This window comes from Pelodiscus sinensis, chromosome 5 (genome assembly GCF_049634645.1).
Source record: "Pelodiscus sinensis isolate JC-2024 chromosome 5, ASM4963464v1, whole genome shotgun sequence".
Lineage (NCBI taxonomy): Eukaryota > Metazoa > Chordata > Testudines > Trionychidae > Pelodiscus > Pelodiscus sinensis.
This window is the reverse complement of record NC_134715.1, coordinates 59,052,938-59,072,123: the sequence shown is the minus strand read 5'-3', so window position 1 is coordinate 59,072,123 and position 19,186 is coordinate 59,052,938. Positions and strand designations below refer to the sequence as shown.

At 40.3% G+C, this 19,186-nt stretch overlaps 1 long non-coding RNA gene across 2 annotated transcripts in view; it reads right to left on the bottom strand.

Annotated features, from left to right (window-relative positions):
- The window catches only part of LOC112545579 (uncharacterized), a 69,437-nt gene that overhangs the window by 30,680 nt on the left and 19,571 nt on the right, over nucleotides 1–19,186 (bottom strand). The window contains exons 2-4 of one of the 2 annotated variants that reach the window (XR_012903849.1): nucleotides 11,104–11,255; nucleotides 9,175–9,298; nucleotides 8,253–8,383 (exon numbers count right to left, since the gene is read on the bottom strand). This is a non-coding gene — a long non-coding RNA (uncharacterized LOC112545579). Of the gene's footprint in view, nucleotides 1–8,252; nucleotides 8,384–9,174; nucleotides 9,299–11,103; nucleotides 11,256–19,186 lie in introns of those variants that run through there. The other variant, XR_012903850.1, reaches the window with a different exon arrangement.

Sequence of the window (19,186 nt, the reverse complement as noted above, 5' to 3'; positions counted from 1 at the left end):
GTGCAGAACATAAGAAAACAAGAAAGTGATCAACATTGAATGATTCATACTGAAAGGTAGAATTGTCATAGGTTTGTGTTTTGTGGGATATTGTGTCTGTTGTTTCTGAAGATTACATATGTTTAGAAAAACCTCACTGCTTTTATTTGTTTGTTGATCTTAAGAATTCAAAGAACAATTGTAAATATATCTTATGTTTAGTAACAAATATATACTTTTTAAAAAGTTCAGCTTCCATACACAACTTTCCAAAACACTCATGGGCAGGGGATGGAAGAACTATTGAAGTCTTCCTAAATGCAGACATTTGTTTCAATTTGAAAAATATCATGGGTGGGCAAGATATCGCTATGGCATCATTTAGGTTTTGACACAGAAGGAAACAAGATTTGAGGTGTTCACACAAAGGGCTCATAATGCTCCTTATCCTAGGACTGCATGCAACAGTTTTTAAAAAAAGTTTATAAAATTACATTGAGAACTAAAAGAGTGGGTGAAGATCCTCAAGTCGAGATCTGCTATGTTGGCATCAGAAGTGCCTTTTACTCAGCATTCCCTATAGCTGCTCATTGTACTCTTGCATAGCCCTGTGTGGACAATATTAAGCTATAATAAATCACAATGCATGGAAGGCTAATATCTGTGATATTTGGAATAATTACTTGTACAAAAATCATTTATAGCAGTTATATGGTTGTCAGCCATTTTCATACTATGGTCCCATCTTACAAGCAGAACAAAGATTCAGGACTCCAATCCCATTTAGCTCAAGAAGTTGAGGATAGTTATCACTCCCAGGAGGAGAGTCAGTTAATTATATAAAAAGTGCTCTAGTAGTGCTATAAAGTAACTTGCTTTTAAAGATAGTGTTGTATGAATTTTACTAGCACAACTAATATTCGGTAATTAGACTTATGTTAGCTTGATCTCACTTTGACTTACAGGAAACTATTCTAGTACCATTCTAATACTTTCTATTATATTATCCCTGAAATAAAGTCCAGTTTTTGAAACTCACTGGCAATGAAGAGCTTTTTAAACTAATGGCTCAGTTTCATGCTACTTTGGTAAAACAGGAAATTCTAGAGTGAATTTCTCAATGACTATATTTTTACATTTTCAGAAGTACAGTTAGTACGTGTACCTTACAGGGTAGAAGTAAATAATTTATCAGGGGATATGGTAGTCAGTGTGTGCTCTTCCCAAGTGAATTTACAAGTAGCTTTTTCTGTTTCTCTCCTCACCATGTTTGGGTACCATTTACTTAAATTACCTGTACTAAATAAAGTAGCAACTGGTGCCCAAGCAGGCAGTGGAACTGCTTGTGGCAAACTTTTCAGTAAAAAGCTGGACTTCAGAGCATTAGTGTTACTGGGAAGGAATAAGTGGAGAAGGGAGGGAAAAAAAAGGAGGCCCTCACACTTCATCCATTCTCACATTGAAAGGATCAAAAAGTAAACTTTTACCATTATGGAAAGAACCCTGGGTAATATTCTTGTTATAATTTGTCTCCTCCAATGAAACCCTTACTCATCGTCCCCCAAAGTCATATGCATCACCATTTCCTTCATTCTTACCTACCACCTCAAGCCAGTCTCTTCCCACTTCACCTCTTAAAGGCCCCTTGACATCCATCAACAATTGGGTTGGATTATAGGACCTTATCTCTATTTATAACTGTCATTCATTGGTGACTGGTGATTAAGGACTAATTGGGCTGAGTGCCAAAGAGGGTAGATTGCAGGTACAGGATACTTAATCACCCATGCATTGTTTGGGGGGGAGGGGGAGGGGCAGAGCATTCCTTCTTACTGGATTGAAAATAATTTTTCATGATATAGATATTTACATTTTTTACAAATTTTATAGCTAGCTGATCCAAACCCAGTTTAAGATCACACTGTACTTCAAAAACACTTGTAAACACCACATTTTCAACACTTTGACCCATGTATTTGATGATCATAGAATCCTACAACTGGAAGGGACCTTGAGAGATCAAGTCCAGCCCCAGCCCTCAAAGCAGGACTGCACACCATCTTGATCATCCCTGATAGATGTCTGTCCAACCTGCTCTTAAATATCTCCAGTGATGGAGATTCCACAACCTCCCTAGGCAATTTATTCCAGTGTTTAATCATGCTGACAGTTAGGAACTTTTTCCTAATGTCCAACCTAAAACCTCCTGTGCTGCAATTTAAGTCCACTGCTTCCTTGTTCTATCATCAGAGGCCAAGGAGAAGAAATTTTTCTCCTCCCCCCCAATAACAGTTTTAGATACTTGAAAACAGTTATGTCCCCTCTCAGCTCCTCTTCTAAACTAAACAAGCTCAAGTCTTTTAGTGTTCCCTCATACCTTACGTTTTCAAGACCGTTAATCATTTTGTTGCTCTTCTCTGGACCTTTTAGATATTGGGCCTGACTTTCTCAACGTGTCGAGCTTTCCCACCTACAACTTAAGTCAATAGATTTTGTGGTTACTCCACCTTTGATTTTGTGGTTACTCCACGATTTTGTCAAATGAGCACGTAGGGAATGCTTCCAAAATTAAGGAACCCTTTTAAAAATATGGCATGACATTCAAACTAATCATCTGTATCATAGCTGATTTTACGCTGTAGGTCAAACATTTTTGTAGGCTAAACCACTCTTTTCATAATTTAATATTTTTTAAATATCTGAAATGGTTAAGGTGAGAATTTTCAAAAAAATTAAAGATAAATATGGAAACAAATGGAAGAATATTTGTGATACTCCTTGAATCTAAAAATACAGGGAGCTTTTGTTATTTTTGCACAATGACAACACTCCACAGAGCAAACTACAATGCAAGAAGCTTAATGAAGACTCAGTATGACATTCCATGCATCTTTCTTGCTGATAATGTCTAGAAGGTGAAAAACTCCCCGTCCTTAAATATTTTTAGATTTTCATCTGATTGCTGGTAGAATTTTCATTAAGAGTTGCCTTGGAGAATAATATAATAACCTTGCCAGGAGCAGTCATAAATAAAGCATCACAACTGCTTACACAGTGATGTTGGAACCCTGCAGATATTGCCTTGCTAGAATTCAAAACACAGGCAATTATAATTCCTTCATTAGGCTGAAGTTACCTCAATTCATCATTGCAATTATTTCCTGTTTAAGATTCAGTAATGAAGAAGTGCAGCAAAATTTTCTTCGCACATTTAAGTCTGCATTTTGTATTCTATTGAAAATGCACCAGTATTTAAAGGGGGGAAAAAGTAATAGAATGTACAAATGATAGATCTTTAAAAGAAACAATACTAGAGAATGACGAATCAAAAATACATATGGCAATTATCCTGTTAAATCCCAGAATAAACTGACTGAAGAGGGTGACTGTTTCCTGCGCAGTTAAGAAAAAGAATAGACAAAACTTGTTTTTAATTTGTACTCTGTGATTGTGTCTAATGGGTTACTGCACTTTAGAGTCTGATTATGGGTCTTTGTGTTTGTGACAGGAAAAGATCAACCTGTTGTGTCAAATTTTGACCTTAGAAAGCCACAGCATAGACTCCTATTTTGAAACAAATGTGTTCAGAGGAAATCAGAGAAAAGCAACAAAAAGAGGGAAAGTGCTGGGAGGAGAATAAGCAAGAAAAAAAAATGTAAAAGAAACACTAGGCCTTATTCATCCTTGATGCGAGTCCTCTGTAGTTTCAGAAGGGATAAGATCACTCATCTCCATTTTTGCCTCTCATCCTAAAGTGTACCCCAATGTCTCCCTGAGATTTTCAGCATCCCAGATACTTCTATTTTAAAAAGTAAGTCATGTGATAAGGCAATGGAAACCTTACCATGAAATTTAGGTGAACAAACTCATGGATTATAAAGTCAACTCTGACTTTTCAGAGGCTATGAACAGTTCACAAATAGTCCATAAGTGTAACTGAGCTAACCATTATTGTTTTCGGATATTTTTTTTTACAAGTCAAATCTTGGGGGGTGGGAGGAGAGGGGCAGGGAAAGACAAGAGAGAAGTTTACCCCAGAGATATTTGAACATTTCTACTCAGAACTTTTTATGAAAGTAGAATAGTCACTTTGGAAGACTTACCAAGAGAGCGCATAATTTTAAAATAATAAAAAAATAAGTATCAATTTAGTTTCACTCAGCCTCTTTGCACTCTTATGTAGTGTATTCCACTTCAGCTTTTCCATTAGGAGTTCTAGACAGCAAAATGTCAGACTTCAATATTACCTAACACTTTCTGGGACAATATTTTGTTTTAAAATGAAAATGTACACTAGTCACCCTCTAATTCTATTCTGTATGTTCTATGGTTCATGAGTACAAACTAGAATTATAGAGTTATGCTCTGTTTTGCAGAGACTTGTTTTTGGCTAACACTAAAAGTATTAAGAGGTAGATTTTAAAAAGTAATAGTCCAGCACATTATTAAAAAAGGACACTAATTTATCTCTCCCATGCTCACATATCTGCAATAGATATACAAGCAGATTTAACAGACTATGTTATTGAACCGCTCCCAAATATTTCTCCCTTACTATGGTCTACCCTTATAACTTACTGAGGGATACAACTGCCCATAAGTCAAAATACAGGTGGACACACATGCACAGAATAATAAAGATTTAGTTAGCAGCTATCTGTAAGCAACATAAAGTGGAAAATATTTTCCAATGGATTTACACAGGAAGTTGCATATGATCTTATTTGTCTCCTGAAATGATTGAAACTTAAAAACAACAACAACAAAACAGTCTGACATGCCTACAGAAACACCACCTGACCTGCTATATAAAGAGAATATTGGAGTTGCTATATTACAACAATCAAGAACACAGAAGTGAGGGCAATTACTGTGATGCGGAAAAGAACAGGTATGCATGAGTGTCAGTGCACACACTTTACTGGTTTCCCTTAGTGACAAAGGGAATGAAGCAAAAAGGTATCATGTAATATGTATAGAAAGCATGTACTAACTATAACTTGCCAGTGTCATGATAGGGAATCTCCACAGTATGTTTCATATAATATCTTCAAAATAGCCAGCTTCCTACTCCCTGCCTTTACATCCCTCAGCAGCTCAAGAAAGAGGAAGGAAATAGATTATGTATTAAGAAACAGGAATCAACATTTAATTTATGAGGAACAATAGCTTAATTTAGAAGGCAGTTCTTACAATGCCCAGTCCCTAGACAACTCTTGCAGTTAGTACTGAGGCTAAGAGCCTATCAGGATTTGTCATACAGTCAATACCATAATGCAGCCTTTCTTTATCCAAGAAGCGAGCCTTTATAAAAGAAGTTTTTGATGCTTAAGCACTTGCTAGCTTTTTTCTCCTCCCCTTTCCTTCCTTGCCTGACTCTCCCAGAATATCAAAGCCCACATAAACCCCATTCTATTTATAGCTCAAGCACTCCACTGTGTGATTTTAAACCTTACATGAAACGGAGGCTACTTAAATATCACTTTTAATTCTATGGGTGCTGGTGAGACACATACTATTCTTGATAGGAACATTAGTTTCCCCACCACACCTACCACCTTTGGTTTATTCACAGTTTTTTTTTTTTTAATATAACCTTGAAATAAGTCTGAGTGCAAGAGATTTACTTAATGGATGAATTTTCCAAATACTAAAGTACCACTGTATTTCAGTGGCTTGATGCAAGATTTATTTAACAGTTGTAATGTATCAAGTGTTAATTTAAATAGGCTTAATTGTTAATTCCATTCTATATAGGAAGTGATGCACAGCAAATATTCACCAAAAAGTTTGTTCTTGCAGTAGATATTAATGATGAGGCTTCTCTGTATTTCCAGCAACAGTTCTTAATTTCTGCAAACCAACAGGGACTTGTCAAGAATCAATTAGTTACAGTGCCATAAAGTTCTGAATGCAGCATAGTTCCTTGTTGCCTAGCAACAGCCCAGAAAGCTGAGACAACTTCAACTCTTAACCCTGAACTAGCCAAAGTTATAGGTTTCTGTCGCCCCTGCCCCTCCTCCACCCCACAGTACAGGATCACTGGTCTGGAAAGTAGGGTTATCACCTGCACACTCACCCCTGAAGAGTCTTGCCTTTTTTTCTTATGGGATTATCAAACGTGTTTAGAATAGGTCAATAGAGTCTGGGGTGACTTTCATAAAAGCCCACAAAAGGTTTTTAAGGAAACTACAGCCCCAATTAAAAGTGCCTGCGTGCGCATTACCCAACTGTACGGTCATGGAACGAAAATGGTTAAGAGGCGGCAAACAAAGTATCACCTCTTTTGAGTGTTCATATTTCTTTAGAGAAGTTCTTGATAGGTTGAGTCATTCAGAGGAGAAATGAGAGAATTATTCAGTAACACCAAGTACTTCTGGAAATGAAGTTTATAAATGGACATGAGAGACTGGAGGAACTAGAGACACTGGCCATAACAGCAGATAAATAGCATGACCCTCTAACTCAGCACCTTGAAGAATAAGTCTGCAGGTTTCTCAACATTTGAGGTCAAGATGAAGCTTTGTTACAAGTCATTAACACATATAATTTGAAAGGATGGTTGATCTTTTTTGAAGTAGAGAACATGCAGAATCAGCCCAAAGACAAGTGTGAAAAATGTAATTTGATCATAATAAAGGCTTGACTAGTTAAATTTCTAGAATGCTACACTAAAGTTTTTGCTAAAACTATAAAACGGGCTAATTCTAGAAGTTAAGGCACATATAGGGATCTCTTCGGAAAGGAACTTTTGGACAGCAAATAAAAAATATCTTTTAGACATTCCCCCATTCCTACTTTAGTGGACTAAGGGCACTACAGTTTCAATTAATTTGCTGAAGTCTTCTGTCATACTGTTTTCCATGCTTAGCATGTGTAATGGTAATTTTGGGGGCAATTTTGAACATTATTCAGATATTTTTATGCTGGCATAGCTTAAAATTAATTGCAAGTGTAGCCAACACATGTAGTATGGTTCATTGTCCCCTGTAGTGCCACTTAGACAATTATAGCAAAGAGATAAGAATAAGTAAACTCTACAGCCCAAGCGGAGAGCTAGCTACCTTTATAACTCAAGCTAAAGGGGCTACTGCACTTAGCTCTAGAGGTCCCAGGTTTGAATCTGCCTGTCAGTGGTTACATAAACATCTCATGTGATAACTATACTACTGTGAAGTTATGCTGAAGTGTATTTCTCCACTGTTGTCATTATTTAGATACCAGAGTGTCTGCCAAAGATCAGTCTCTACATGAAGAAAAAAATTCCAAGCAGACTGAAGCAATGCCAGAGGAGAAAACACATGAAAGAACTCTCTCAAACACTCTCCCACATCGGCAGATTTTTGTCAGAGGGTTTGACACCATGGCATCCTATCTGGTCCATCAAGGGATTCGATTAACCAGGGAAAACTAGTAACTAAACTTGCTCTTTCACTTCTGGCTTACTCTCTTCATCTTATATGGGGAGCTGGCCAAAGTGACACATTTACTACCTCCCGATTACTGTCATTTCCTGTAGCTGAAGATAAATATGAAAGCTATGCAAAGATTCCTGCTGGTATGAAATGTGGTGTTTTCTTCCTCTGCACTTCATTCCACTGCACGTATGTTAAACCCTGTGTTCTGGTCCACTACCAACCCTTAATAGGAATAATATAGATATCACACTCTAGAACAAAGTGCAGGAATGAACTTGAATTGAGAAAAAAGTGTAAAATAGATAAAGCATTAGTGTCAATGGACTCAGATTGCAAGTCTATGGGTGGCTATTTTTGTGCCCTCTTAGGAGCTTTCCCGAATTATTTTGAGGAGAGTAACCACTACCAATACTTTATAACACACAGCCACTGTACTATCAATAAGTGGTTTGTTGCTTGGGCAGCATCAGCTCATCAAGGAATGGCCAAATCGATGATGAAACTGAGCAAGACAGAGGTCCTGTAGGTGGGCAAGAGGAGAGTATTTTGGAGGGGTTTGCAGCCATGATACTGTATCCTTTGGATGGAGGTATACACCCACCATTGGTCAATTCAGTCTATAGTTGGAGAGCTCCTGCATTCCTCATCCAACCCCTAAATATTCACATGGCAACCACGACTATGTGAGTAATGCTTTCTGATATCTCTCTAGCTGGCTAGGGAACCATCCCAGTTGACAGCTTCACTGTGGCTAGGTCACACTTCAGTTACTTCCCATCTGGACTACAATACAACATACTGGGCATGAAGTCTTTAATTTGTTGGAAGTTTCAAGTACTGGAAGTTCTGCAGTTAATCTCCTCAGCAACACAAGATACAGCAAGTACACATGTGAGATACCTGTTCTCTCCTCTCCACGCTCACTTTACACAGCATATTGAATGAAGTTCAACATCCCAGTCCTTATTTTCAAGGTGCTCAATGGCCTACGTAAAAGATTTGTAGAAAGGTTACCTAAAGCTCTAGGCTGAAACCATGGTTGACAGCTTGTTCCTCTAGCACAACAGTTCTCAACCTGAGTCAGGACTCCAAAGTGGGTCACAATCCCCTTTCAAAGAGGTCACCAGGGCTCCCTTAGACTTGCTGGATCCTGGAACTTGAGCCCAAGCCTCACTGCCCAGGGCCAAAGCCAGAGGTTACGTGTCCCCTGCCTGGGAGCTAAAGGCCTTGAACTTGAGCTTTGGCCTCCTTGTCCAGAGCAATAGGGCTCAAGCAATGGTTCCCCCCAACCTAGGGTGACTGGGTTTGGGCAGACTTAAATTTCAGTCCCCCACCCCTTCCGAAGGCCACAAAGTAATATTTGTTATCTGGAGTGGGTCACAATGCAAAGTTAGAGAGCATTATGGCACTAGAGCAGGAGTTCTCATCTCATAAGTGTAAAGCAGGTGTATGCACAAGATAGTAGAATGAATGCCTCAGGAACACTCTCAGACTACCCTCTAAGCCAGAAGACTCCAAGCTTTTTAAGCACAAGATCACTTAGAATCATAGAACACTAGAACTGGAAGTGATCTCGAGAGGTCACTTTTTGCATTTAAGTGCAGTCCAAGATCTACCTCAAACCTAAATGCCCTTTCCCCACCACCTTTGTGCCCTCTGAGGCCTTGCCCCTGCTCACTCCATCCTCCCTCCCTCTTCCATCCTCCCTCATTTTCACCAGGATGGGGGTACAGGAGGGGGTTCATGACTAGGGTAGGGTTTCAGGATGTGGGCTTACCTCAGGTGGCTCCTGGGTGATGGTGCAGTGGGACTAAGGCAGGCTCACCCTGTCCTGGCCCTGCACCACTCCCAAAAGCAGCCAGCAAACTCCAGCCCAAGACCAGCTGTGCCCCCTCTCTGCTCTGTGGAGATAGGATACAGAGTGGGAGGGGGGCATCCTGACATCAGTGCCCCTCCTCTTCTTCCCCTGCCCTGCCCAGCGAGCAGGAGGCTCCTGAGGGGACAGCTCCAAGGCAAGGGGCAGGAGATGTGCAGCAATGGAGGGGAAAAGGGAAGCTGAAGTGCTGGCACTTGATAGCCTCTTGGAGAAACCAGTTGGGATCACCTGTCAGAGGCTCCAAGATCTATCAGTAGATCCCAATCTACTGGTTAGTGACCACTGCTCTAAACAAATTCTAAGACCATCAGAAATCTTAACATTTTTCTTTTACCTTACTCTTTAACACACACGTAGTGTGTAACAGATGATTCCAGGATTAGTTGCACATGCATCCCCCAACAGAGGAATCCCCTCCAGTTTCCAGTTATTTACCCATCATCTCTACATAGGCAGGGAACCAGCCTTCCTCTTAACCCAGAACAGAGTTTTAGGTTTGTCACCTTACAATATAAAGAAAAGCATTAGAGAGAAATCCCAACAATGTACACCCATACTGTGTTGCCCATCATCTTCCCATGTGATCCTGGTAGATCTGTACACAAAGTACACACAAAGTTCTTTTTCCACAGCATGTTATCCCTGAGTCAGCTCAGACTAATTTTGGTACCATTTTTTGTTCTCTATCACTTTTTGTCTGCTGAGCCTCTTGAATGCTGTCTGACCCAGTAGAAGCAATATCCCCTTGAGGGTTATATTACTCACTAGGGATTCCAGATGTCATAGGAAACACACAGGAAGCAAGAAACACAAAGATTACTTGTTGCGCTAATAATCTGTGAGCCCACAGCATCAGTACATCTCAATAGAATAGTCTATGTTTCCACTTCCCTCCCTAGTTCTCCCATCTCATAATTACCACCACCACAGCAAAAAACCAACCACCACCACCACCCACCCACGATATTTCACACTATCCTCCCCCAGGAGTCAGAACACCCCCACGCCATCCAGATCTGGGGAAGTGCATCTCAAAAGCTTTTTCCACCCTGGGTGACAACACTTCTAAGACTGGCCCTATCCACAGTTTTCAAATTGTTCTCCCAAATGAGTGTTAAAATCCACCGGGAGGGATTCTTCCCCCCACTGCAGGCCCTGTACTTTACTGCACCTGTTTATAGACTCACAAAAACCCTTGCTCCTACTTCACCCTAGACCAGGATGGGAAAACTAAAGCCCATGGGCAGTGTCTGATCTGGCAGACTTTTTAATCCAGCCCTTGAGCTCCCAGTAGGGAGCAGGTTGTGGAGACTTGCCCTGCTCTGACTACCCAATCGTACCTAGCACAGCAGCATGCCTTCCCAGTCTCCGATGGCCTCACCCTCTAAACCACCTAGGGGCTGCATCCATCTCAGCTACAGTGCCTTAGTCTGTCTGTGGTGGTGCCTAGTATAGTCACCTTGGTGTTATTGCCAGTGGAGCCTTTAGGAGTCCCTGGTAATACCTCTGTCAAGCTGTCCCTCCCTCTCACCACACCCAATGAGTTTCCTGCCCCCAGCCCTCAGTGACATCCCATACACCACCCCATGCATTGTCCCACCCCACAATTTCTAGGCCAAAAAGTTTGCCCCTGCCCTAGACAGTCTCTGTGTTTTGCCTCACAGAAGTGCAACACTGCATTCCAACCAGTTATTTATGCATAACACACACAGGCATGAGTACACTGCACTCAAAAGTAATGAATGTTATGCCTCCGACTAATCTTTTGAGTCAGAGCTAATATACACTTACTGTCCAGATAGATACACCAGAAACAAGATCAGAACATACCTTTGTGCATTTTTACAGGCTGCCACCCTTCGTAGAGCATCCCAGAACTCATCTTTAAAGCAGCAACCATGCCCTCCTTGAAATTCTCCACAAGAGCCTCTTCTGCTGTGATGTAAATGCTAATTGCAACCTGATAATGGCTTGATGGTTGCCTAGTCATTAAAGATAGACACAAGATACTGATATTAAATAAAAAGTCTAGAGCCTGTAAGCAGTGCATTAAGCAAGATACTGTGCCTCTTTATTCCCAGTGCCCTTCTTCTCCCCACTTCATTCCCTCAGTTTGTTTTACAGCAACTTATGTTACCTTACTGTGACACCGAAAGGAAAGATTACTGTTTATAGTGGTAAGTATTAGACAAACGTGGTTTGATAATTGTGTCAGACTAACAATTTAGACTGAAGGTTTTCATGCAGGGAGATGTGGAACATGGGTTGGAGACAGACTTGTCTGTATGGCACAAAAAGTCAGATACCATTATTGTTCTCCTGCCTCACTTTCTACCAAGTGCGTTGACAAAGATTTCATGGTTTTGACCATAGTCTTCTTGAAAAAGCCACTAAGAATCTCTCACCCTTGCATTTGTTTTGTCCAGTTTTATCACATAAGTGCTGTCTGAGGGATTGCCTGTCTCAGATATTGTGACGCCTTATGCAACACTTAAAGTGAGAAATACCACCTTTTGAAATTAAAAGCTATTTCTGGCTATGTTCTTTGCCAGACTAGACATCCAGTTTCATGGGGCTTTTACTGAAGAGTTCTTTCATGATAGAATTCGAAAACAAGGGTTTCACTCATAAAAATAACATTACATTTGCTTTTAGTTCTACAGAAGCTGAGTCTGAGTATCAGCCTATCGATGCATTAAAAGCTACACTCTATGTCTAAAAGTGTAGATTACCAGTGTATTTAATTTTTAGTATGATGCATAATTTTTCCAGATATTAGAGACCTTTTTTTAAAAAATGTGAATCAATGCTGAAAATGTAATTTTGATAGATAGATGCAGAGAACTTGCGAATAGGAGACTTTGAACACCATTTCTTATCTTTGTAGAACTTTTGTTCTCTGTTCTTCCAGGTTTACAGCAAAGACACTCAGGTTTCCTTCAAAACAGGACAGTTGAGTATGAAATTGTATATTAACAGTGAATCAGTGTGGGTTCAAATCTAGCCAGTGTTAGTTTCAGCTAACTCTGAGAGGGCTTGTGCTTAATAATGAAGACCAATGTTTGCACAAAATGAGAAATTAGCCTGAAATTTCATTCATGTTATGAGAGCTGGATTCCTAGGCATTTCCTGCACATTCAGAGCTAGTAACAAAGTCCTCAATTAGCACTAGAGGGCATTGGAGAAGAAAAGAGGGTTAGTGTGCAGTCGGATGCAAATGCTGTTAGCAATGAAAAGAAGCAATTTCATGCCAGCCTGCACAGACAAGGTTCCCCATCCCCCTTTTCTTTTTAAATGTAAGATATTTGCATTTTAAGCGATGCTCGAATGTTAGCAACAGGGTTTCACTATTCACTTCTACTAACAGACCTACCTATATTCTATCTTCTGGCTGACAAGAACAGGAATATGGTGATTGGTTAGACTCTGAACATGAGATAACAAAATACTCAAGTGCCGATTCGGGGCACTGCCCACCCCATCCCCAGGGCCATTTTCATCTGTGGCCAAATTTGATGCTTCAAGGGGATTGGGGACAAGAAAGGGAATCTCATCCTGGTGGGCTGGCTGAAACCCCAAAGCATGAGCATTTAGGAACACAAGACACACTTGAAGTGAGCCCCAACACTGCTGAGCCCTGCCCCTACCATCATGAAGCAAACCCATCGTATAATCACACTCATATTTGCTTAGACTTTAATTTTTAAAACAGATATTTGCCCCACAACTCCTACTGAGAGACTGCACCAGAACCTCATGCCTCTGATGGGTGGAAAAAACTTTAAATTTCCAGCCTGAAATTGTTCATGGCCAGTTTATTTCAAAATTTGTTCAGTCAACCTAATCCTTCAGTTTCAATAACTCTTCACCCTCCCAGGTATTTATTCTCCTGATTGCTCTCTCTCTTATTAGCCTTTCCCCCCCTAAATTCAAGAAGTCAAGCTCTTCCAGTCTCACTATGTATCTAGGTCCTCCAGTCCCCTGGTTATCCTAGAAGCATTCTCTGTACCTGTTTCAGTTTGATCTCATCTGCTGTGAACATGAGTGAACAGAACTGTACACAGTAATGAGGTCTGGGGTGGGGGTTACCAAAAAAATTAATTGGTAGCAGGTTTAACATTTAAAAAAGGAAGTTTCTTCATGCAGCACAGTATCAACCTGTGGAATTCCTTGCCAGAGGATGTTGCGAAAACCAGGACTTTCACTGGGTTTAAAAAAAAAAAAGAGCTAGATTAAATTTATGGAGGTTAAGTTAATTGAAAATTAGCCAGAATGGGATCCCTAGTCTCTCTTTGTCAAGGGCTGGAAGTGGATGACAGGGGAGAGATCACATGATTACCTGTTCTATTCACCCCCTCTGGGGCATCTGGCATTGGCTACTGTCAGAAGACAGAATACTGGTCTGGAGGGACCTTTGGTCAGACCCAGTATGGCCATTCTTATGTCTTACCTGGAGTGAAAGTAAGTGTTGGAACTTCCCGGTATATTGGAAAGGGTTTGGCAAGGAAGGGGTAGCACTGGGTTCCCAGAAGGTGCAGGACCTTGGGCAAAAGGGTTGAGGGCCAGATTGCCCCAGCCAACCCTTCATGGCCACCACTGGCCAAGAGCATCGGGGCTGTGGCATGGGTGGCTAGGAAACCTGGGATTCTAGCAGCAATTTGAAACCTGCACTCCCAGCTGCTGTAGCGGCTGCTGCAGCCAGGACCCGAGTCCTTATAAACTGTCAGGCCCCAGGGCAGCTGTCTCTTTGCTCCCTCCATCTTACCCTCTCCCCCCTGCGCCAATCAGTGGCCCTGTCAGTAGGATCTGGCAGTGCTTTAACATCAGCTACATATGGACCAGTACCAGCAACCAGTCCTTACCAGTGCACCTTACCATCCCACTTTCATCTCTGGGTCTCATCAGTACCTTGAACAATGGTATTAATACATCAGCCTCTATTGAAAGTGTCTTGTCTGTTGAGATCCTAGGATCTCATTTGCCTTTTCATGGCCACATCAAGTCATCCAAGACTCAAATTAAATGCATTGCCAAATTATCACCGAAAGGATATAAGGAAAAATATTAAGTAAGATAATGCAGAGTCTTAAAGGATATAAGAAAGAATTTTAACAAAGGCCTTAGATCATAGGACCAGGATCCTCTGAAAGAAAACTTGTTATAAGTGGTACTACACTTTAATGAAAATTGCAGCTTATTTTTAAATATTTTCTAGTATTTTGAAACACCCAGTATGGTCTCAGATGTTTTGGGTTAGTTACTTACCTAACTAGTAACATGGATGCAATTTTGTTTTGAACTACAAGAGCTGCTAATAGGGCTGGGGAATCACAGAAAGAGTATACAACAAATGGATTTACTTTGCATCAGAGGACAAGCTTTTAAATAAGTTAATGGCCTTCTAGACCCACGTTAGTGGATTAGATGCTTCATAGATGGTTAGCAAGTTATTCTGTGGTATATTATGTAGCATTTTTACTGCAGGATTACTTATGTGGTAAGCAATGGCACTTTAAAATGGATTTCCTTTTATTTATACTCATCACAACACTTCATTGGCAAGAATATGTATCCCATATTCATCAATTTTATCAGCAGCAAGAAGAGGGAAGGGAGAAGGTGTGCACATGACTTGTACAGTGGCAGAGCTAGAATTAAAACCCCACATTTCTTGACTGCAAGCCATGTGTACTTATGCAGAGACGACAAAAATCCCAATTCTGAGATTTCTTCCAGAACCTTCTACTACCAGATTTCTCTGTACCTATTGACTAATCAACTGCATCAGTCACTGTCTGTCCAGCCTGATCTGAAGCCACAGTCAAACAAACCTGTATGTTATCAAGATGGGACCATTTAAATCCCCTTTGGAGCTTTTATACATTGCACTGCTTCCCTCCCTCCCCCCGCAACTGTTGTCTTAAATTGCACGGTCATCCAAGCATAGACCTTTATAACTGTGCACTACTTCACTCATTACAGGCACTTCCATGAACAAAAATATATTTAAGACTTGAGCAGACATTCCCTGCTCAGGGAACAGAGTGCAGGTTCAGGGCCTACATTTATGTGTTCATAAACAGCTATTAGTAAACTGTTAACTGACTGCTTAGGTCTTACATATAACCTTAGAGATAGCACCCATGAGCAATTGGAGGTTTGCAACCAATGGATGCTGAGATTTAAATGCCCACTGCTGTTGCATAGCAAACACCACAACAGGGCTAAAAAAAGTAACTTAAGTAAAAGTAAATTAATTAAAAAATGAGACCGTGAAAGTATATTGATAATCTCCATCAGGAGATTTTGAAAGGTGGTGTCATCCCCCCTCCCCCCCCAAAAAAGAGGAAAGGGATCAGGCTAGTTGTTACAGTGATGTTTCCAATTTATGTTGGCAGATTCAGGTCACTTGGTTTATACTGTTATGCCTTTATACAGCCAGTCAACTGATGACAAAACTAGCTACAGTACATGAAGATTAGTAGAAAAGTGACATTTACTGTGCAGCATGTTGAGACAATGAAATATCTGCCATCTGTGAAATCGTTTGTTCAAATAGTAATTAAATTAGCAAAGATTGTTAATATGAGAAGATGCTGTATCATATTACAGTCAGTCATGGTTTGGACTGGATTTAATGAGGGCCATTCCCCTAGTCCAAACCAGGACTTATCAATACATTGGAGTAAAAAAAATGGATGTTAAGGAAATCTAGAGGATTACAGTTCTGTGGCTATTCAGAATGGTCTGTATTTTTTGTTATCATTAGTGTCTTGGAAAGCAGATTATTTATGTGGATAAAACTGGTATAGGAAGACAGTAAGTTCTGATATTCCTTAAATGGCAATCCTGCATTTGATTTCACACTCAAGACAACCTCTAGCTTAGGCTCTAAAAACCCAGATGTCTCCCTTGAGTTCAGTTTTAGATTGTTAGTGCTTTGGAGAAGGGACAGTGTTTTTCAATATGTTTGGAAACTACCTAGCAGAAAGAATCTGATCATTTAGAAGGAACTGCTTACAATCAAGGCCAAGTGCACAGGGACCCTTTGCCTCCATGCTGCTGCTGCACAGCCCACCTTTTAGCACCTTGGTGGCATGATTTTTGCAGGTGCCACACGATCAGGAATTTCCCTACTACTTCTTACTCCTCTCCCTCTTTAGATTTCACAACACCCTAAGTTGACAGTAAGTGAGTTAATATTGATTTATATAAGGAATAATTTTGAGGTTGGTGGGGGGAAATAATGTTCTGGAGATTGGCTGCCCAAGGGACACATCACCTCCCCATCCATGGATCTGAAATCCAGCTGAGGTGGTTTGGGAAGAAGGGAAACTATTTTGAGTGCTCAATTTGTGTCACTATTTACATTTAAATTATTAAAAGGCTTTGTGTCAAAGAACCTTTCTAAAGATTGTGTCTTTTAGTTGTTTAAATGATTGCCAGATAAATAATTAATTTCCCAATATACATGCTGCAACACTCAAATAGTTTCTTATACCTAGTAATGTAACAAATGACCTTGCTACATTGATGCATACATTTCACTATTTATAAAACTTCTTGATGTTATGACATTTGCATTTAGATAACATCTAAACATCTCAAAAGACTCTTCTAGCATCTTAAGAATTTAAAGCAAATGCTTTCATCTGTAAGTTGAAACATGAGATTAGACTTGACCAACTGAAGATGTTCTCTTTACATTTAAATGGATGATTACTCAGGTGTTTATAAAACTAACTTAGATAGGGAACTATATCAGTGGTTTTAGAATGAAGTTTTCTTTCTGCCATGCCTAGTTATTGATCAGAAAGCCTAACCCTGATTCCTGGAAAGATACTGGAATACAATTTAAGGAGTCAGTTTGTAAGCACCTAGAGGATAATAGGGTTGTAAGCAATAGCCAACATGGATCTGTCAAGAGCAAATCATTCCAAAGCAATCTAATTTTTCTTTTACAGGGTTACTAACCAACTGGATGGAAAGGAAGCTGTAGATGTGATAGATCTTGATTTTACTATGGCTTTTGACAGTCTGATGACAGTCTCATAAGCAAACTAGGGAAGTGTAGCTTTCATTAGTTATAAGAGGGTGCACAACTGGTTAAAAAACCTAACCACATACTAATTATCAATGGTTTTCTATCAAATTTGATAAGGGGAGTTATTTAATGGCATCCCACAGAGGTCTGTCAGTATTCAATATTTTCATTAGTGACTTCACCATCCTCCAGTGCTTCACCGTCCTCCTAGTAAAATAGTTTTTCCCTAATAGGCAATTTAAACCTCCTCCTTTGCAACTTGAGAACACTGCTCCTTGTTCTATCATTTGTCACCAGAGGCAACCTCTTTCCCCCTCGTTCTCTTTGGACTCCCTCCCCTTCAGGTAGTTGTATCCCCCTTCAAGTTGCAGCTTTCAGCTACCTGACGGGGAGGGAGAGGGAGAGAAGGTTCCCGAAGAGGATGGAGAAAGGCTGTTCTCTGGGGTGACATGACAGAACAAGACCTCTATTCTCTGGAGGTAAATAAATACTTCTGGGGAAGTGCTCTGTGACTGTGGGACCTACTTCTGCTCCGACCACCCATCATGCCATCCGATCAGTTGTGCATCCAATGAAATCGTGTGAGCCCTGTGTTTAATTACTCCTCCCCTTAGGCTGGGAAAAAGGCCTTCAAATGGGGTGGGCTAAGAACTTAACAGGTGCTCAACACATTTGACATCTACATTTATGCTCTAAATGGCCTCCTACTGCCTATGTCTCTGGCACTGGGCACACATACTAATGCTTCAGGTCTGAATACTTGCTTATGTCATTCTTAATCCCCAGCATAATCCTCAAAGTAGGTGGATCTATAGGCCTGATGCAGTAGGAGCATTCTCAGGCTACTGAGCTACATAAAACAGTTGGGGCTGGGGGAGAAAGACAGGGACTTCTTTCAAACTTTATCCCACTAATCAGAGCACTCACTTAAGACATGGATAATCCCATGGAATGGCTGGGTACTTAGTTGCCTGACACTACCAGCGTTGGCACAATCTCTCTATCGATGTGGGGGGTGGGAGGGAAGCATGTTTAGGTGTCTAGCTGAGGTTTTGCAGAGTCCAGTGATTTTCTTTTCATATGTGCAGAAATTAGGCATTTAAATGTGAGTGATTCAGTGCCTATGTTCTTTTGTATAGCTAAGACCTAGACTCCCCAGTTTGAATACCATTTGAATTCACCCATTCCTGTTACTGGAATTGATACCTGGATTGCTAGCATGTGGACAGATAGCTTGCTGGGTAACAGCAAGAGGAAAGATTTGTTTCCTGGTCAATTTACTTCTATTAAACCATCTTTGCACCGTGACCTAAGTAAAAGGAATTTGTCACAAGATGGCTCAAAAAGAGGTTTAGAAAAAGACAGCCAACATTTCTTCAAGGTGTTTAGCAATGTCTGTTTAATCAACTGTGTTGATTTTGTTCTTAAAGGAAAAGATACCAAACTACTATTCTTTTTTAAGGTATCTTGAAGCCAAGATGTGAGTAAATGGTATTTATACATTTCCCCCCTTATGTAACACCTCTAATTTGATGTAGATGGCTCCTTATTCCAGGCCAGAGTTTTTCCTTGTGGTGGGTTTTTTTATGCCCTAACCAACCAGACTGGCTTTACCACCTGTATGATATTGTGCAAGGCATTTTGCTATGTTCAATAGGGATAAGCAATTAATACCTTGTGCAAAGGGTAAGGACACATTCATTCCTTTTATCCAAATGCACAAAGCCAACCATTTACAGGCACTGTAGTGCTTACATATCTTTCAGGAAAAGATGTGCAGTAGTTTTAATATTAACTGACTTAACAGCTCATTAGCGATAAGTAACAAACCTAGCATTTATGTTTCTGACATCAGTGGACAATGTCACA